The 4,889-nt window shown below is 46.5% G+C and overlaps 1 pseudogene; it reads left to right on the top strand.

Annotated features, from left to right (window-relative positions):
* The first annotated feature begins 300 nt into the window (after positions 1 to 300).
* LOC105734460 (tubulin beta-4B chain-like) lies at positions 301 to 1,204 on the top strand (annotated as a pseudogene).
* The last annotated feature ends 3,685 nt before the right edge of the window (positions 1,205 to 4,889 follow it).

Consider the following 4,889-nt stretch of genomic DNA (forward strand, 5'->3'; position numbering starts at 1 on the left):
GCCCATTTTTGTATTTTTAGTAGATACGTGGTTTTGCCACGTTGGTCAGGCTAGTCTCAAACTCCTGATTTCATGATCCACCCACCTGCACCTCCCAAAGTGTTGGGATTACAGGTGTAAGCCACCTCACCTGGCCCTTTATTAATCTAAACAATTTAAATAAATGAAAGAAAACATTTGTTAGGTATATAGTAACTAACACAAAGTTATCTGAACATAAAACTAAGAAATGCATATTGAATCCAGAAGTATATTAGAAAATACAAAATAAAGCAGCAAAGTGGCCAGGCCCCCCTGGGTGGGGGGACTGGGTCTGGGATGGGTACCCTCCTAATCAACAAGATCTGGAAGGAGTACCCAGACAGGATCATGAACATGTTCAGTGTGGTGCCCTCACCCAAGGTGTCAGACAGAGTGGTGAAGCCCAACAATGCCATCCTCTCCATCTACCAGCTCATTGGAAACACAGACGAGACCTACTGCATCTATAATAAAGCTCTCTATGACATCTGCTTCAGAACCCTAAAGCTGCTACACCCACCTACAGTGACCTGAACCACCTGATGTCTGCCACCATGAGTGGGGTCACTACCTGCCTGTGCTCCTCAGGCCAGCTCAATTCTGACCTGCAGAAGCTGGCCATGAATGTGGTTCCATTCTCCCACTGGCACTTCTTCATACCCAGTTTTGCCCTGCTGACCAGCCAGGGAAGCCAGCAGTCACAAGCCTTGACAGTGCCTGAGCTCACCCAGCAGATGTTGGATGCCAAGAACAGGATGGCAGCCTGTAACCCCCACCATGTCTGCTACCTGACCATGGGTGCCATGTTCAGGGGCTGCATGTCCATGAAGGAGGTAGATGAGCAAATGCTTAATGTCCAAAACAAGACAGCAGCTACTTTGCTGAGTAGATCCCCAACAATGAGAAAATGGCTGTCTGTGACATCCCTCCCCAAGGGCTAAAAATGTCCACCACTTTCATTGGCAACAGCAGAGCCATCCAAGAGGTGTTCTAGTTCATCTCAGAGAAGTTCACAGCCATGTTTCCACACAAGACCTTTCTGCACTGGTACACAGGCGAGGGCCTGGAAAAGATGGAGTTCACCAAGGCCAAGAGCAACATGAATTACCTGGTGTTGAAATACCAACAGTACCAGGATGCCATGGCCAAGGAAGAGAACAAGTTCAAGGAGGAGGTGGCCTAGAGCCTCCAGTCACTGGGGAAGGCAAGGAAGTGGTGAAAACTCTTCATTCACTCCCAGCCTGTCCTCTGGCCTGACTTGCTGTGTGTGCACTTGCTGTTTTCCCTGTCTACATCCCATGCTGTACAGACACCATTATTAAAGCATTTCCATAGTGAAAAAAAATTTTTTGGATTATATCCATGTGATCTTTTTTGCCCAATATACATTTTGTCTTCTATAAAATACCTGTGCACCTACTGAATACTTCCATGTGTGACTGCATATGTGTCTGTATGTCATAAAGAATAATTATCTACGTATCACAGATATAGATCTCAGAGTTTAACTGTGTATGCATTCCCATAATCTCTTCATCTCATAAGAATCTTAATTTTAATCTTGGACACAGAGGCTATTCTTTTTATCTTTTGAAACAGAGATTGGAAATCCCGGGGCCTGAACTGTTACACACTAAGGTTAGTAAACTTCAATGAACATATTTTGCTGATCTTTTGAGTGGGAATATTTTTATTTAACCAGTGGGAGGGATGAGGTTCTCCCTTTTAGCAGCTATTTTGCAAGATGCTTTCCTCATGGGCTTGGTCTCCTTGTCCTCACCATGACCTCATAACCACATCAGTCCCAGCTCATTTCTGAGTAAGCTGTGGCTCTGAGCCCCACTGAGAATTGGCATCTGGGCTCAGGTAGCAGGGACACAGTGAAGGGGGAGGATTTTGCATGCCAAGTTTGGGAGAGGCAAAGCTGGGAGTCTTGGGGGGGAGAGAGATTGCTGGGGATAAGATGATGCCAGAATAGCTCAGGATTAGCCTTGAGTTCCCCTCTAGAGTTGACCTGATTCTGAAGACCAAGGTGTGGCTCCAATAAACCAGACCTATCCTCATTGTTAGTCTCCTGGGGCCATAAAATCAAGGGAAGACAGGGTCCCCTGATGGAACCAAGTTAAATTTCCCAGAGATCTAGGCATTCATTCACCCTGATTCAGAGCCTTCATACACCCAGGGAAAGAATCACCATTCCTGCAGATAATGGACTAAGGCCAGGAGGGCAATGAGGAAGTCCTGGGGGCATAATTCCCTGTGCACATCAAGCCATCTGAACTCTTCCATGGTGGCTCTGTGGGGCCCTCACTCAGCCTCCATGCTCCTGCTCACACTGCTTGCCCAGTCAGGAGCCTTCCAGCTCCACCTGAGTTACACAAATCTCAAGTGAAACCAACCCACTTCAGCCTTCTCTTCCACAGCCTCCTGTTTATTCCTAGGAGATTCAGTCTCCTTCTTTTGCACCCTGGGTCCCTTCACTTGTGCTTCCACTGTGGGTGGTCACAAGCTCTGTGCCCTTTGATGTGGATATCTCTGTTGGAAGACACAGGATGCCCTACAAGTCAGGGATGGGTGCCATCACTCACAGAGACAGCCATGTGGCCCAGGTTCTATACGCACCTGCAAAACTGCTATTTCTGGCTTCTATAAACAACCTCTGGCTGGGCTGGTGGCTCACGCCTGTAATCTCAGTGCTTTGGAAGGCCTAAGTTGGTAGATGGCATGAGTCCAGAAGTTTGAGACCAGACTGGGCAACATGGTGAAATATGGTCTCTACAAAAAGTTAAAGAGAGAGAGAGAGAGAGAGATAGGCACAGTGGCTCACACCTGTATTCTGAGCACTTTGGGAGGCTGAGGTGGGTGGATCACCTGAGGTCAATTTCAGACCACCCTGGCCAAAATGGTGAAACCCTGTCTCTACTAAATATACAAAAGTTAGTCAGGTGTGGTGGTATGCACCTGTAGTCTCAGCTACTCAGGAGGCTGAGACAGAATAATCACTGGAACCTGGGACACGGAGGTTGCAGTGAGCTGAGATCTGAGATTGCACCACTGCACTCCAGCCTGGGTGACAAAGTGAGACTCCATCTCAAAAAAAAAAGAAAGAAAGAAAAAGAAAAAGGTAGGGCACTGTGGCTCATGTGTGTAATCCCAGCACTTTGGGAGGCCAAGGTGGGCAGATCATGAGATCAATAGATAAGACTGTCCTAGCCAACATGCTGAAAACCTGTCCTACTAAAATACAAAAAATTAGTTGGGCATGATGACATGCACTTGTAGTCCCAGCTACTTGGGATGCTGAGGCAGGAGAATGACATTAACCTAAAAGGCAGAGGTTGCAGTGAGCAGAGGTGGTGCCACTGCACTGTTATACCAGAGTGAGTATAGAAAATTAACACCTAGACAAAAGTATGCCAAGTTGCAGGGTCTTTATTGCCAGTGGCCACGGAGAACTCACGTCTCTCCAACCCATGGCCCCAAGCTCAGGGGTAGCAGAGTTTTTAAGCTGAAAAACCACATCCTAGGACCAAGAGGCTGAGGGGATGCAGGGCAAACAACTTTACAGAAGCTATTTCTGGCAGTTTCTGATAAGCAAAGGCAAGCAGCTTTACATAGTGGGCTTCAAGTTAAACATTACAATAGAAATTTTTTTTCCTTTTTCTTCTCAATCAGCATTTTTCAGAGCAAGCTAGCTGTTTTTATTCACAGAAGCCAAAGTCAGCAGTTATTGCAAGGAAAACGGGGCAGCAGTTACAACTTATTTTTGGAAAAACAGCTTTATCTTGTATAAAATGGCATTGCTTAGGTTCTAACTCCAGGCCAGCTATAGCACACACTACAGCCTAGCGACAGAGTGAGGCTCTTTCCCCCAAAAAGAAAAAATAAATAAAAGACAGCCAAATGCCAGGTGCAGTGGCTCATGCCTGTAATCCCAGCACTTTGGGAGGCTGAGGCAGGTGGATCACGAGGTCAACAGATCGAGAGCATCCTGGCCAACATGGTGAAACCTCGCCTCTACTAAAAATACAAAAAAATTGGCTGGGCATGGTGGTGTGCCTGTAGTCCCAGCTACTCAGGAGGCTGAGGCAAGAGAATTGCTTGAACCTGGGAGGTGGAGGTTGCAGTGAGCCAAGATCACACCATTGCACTCCAGCCTGGTGCCTGGCAATGGAGCGAGACTCTGGCTCAAAAAAAAAAAAAAAAAACCAAACATGGTGGTGTGTGACTGTAGTCCCAGCTGCTCCTCTGGAGGCTAAGGTGGGAGGATCACCTGAACCCTCGAGTTGGAGGTTGCACTGAGCCTGGATTGCACCACTGCACTCCAGCCTGGGTGACACAGTGAGACTCTGTCTCCACAAAAAATAAAAAATCTGTCTTTATGTACAAGAGATACCTGCTGCCAAGTACATTAAGAATAAATAATGCAACCAACTGTGTACTCTCAGCAACTTGAGAAATGTGACCAGGATCTCAGCCAGTGTTACCCTTGTACTGAAAAGCCCTGCAGTACCATCTGTGACATTTCTTTCTATTCACTCGATAAAAGAAAAGATGAATTTTTTTTTACAAATTACTTTATACCATTCAAATCAACACATCAAGTGACACATTTAGAGGTGTTGGTCGAGGTCTCAGAGGCCATGTGACTACAGGAGGGGGCTGAAGTCTCAGAGGATACTCAGGAAAAGGTTGAGTGTTGGTTGAGAGAGCAGGTCATCCAAGTGAAGGAGCTGGCTCAAGTACTAGATAAGATCTAGGTGAAGGATCTGGCTGAGGGCTGAGAGGTCATGAGTAGATTATTTAGGTACTAGAGGAGATTCATTTGAAGGTGATAGCTAAGGGAGGCCACCAAGGTAGAGAAGGTG

Source organism: Aotus nancymaae, unplaced genomic scaffold (genome assembly GCF_030222135.1).
Source record: "Aotus nancymaae isolate 86718 unplaced genomic scaffold, 86718_ANA_hifiasm-v0.15.2.pri h1tg000040l, whole genome shotgun sequence".
Lineage (NCBI taxonomy): Eukaryota > Metazoa > Chordata > Mammalia > Primates > Aotidae > Aotus > Aotus nancymaae.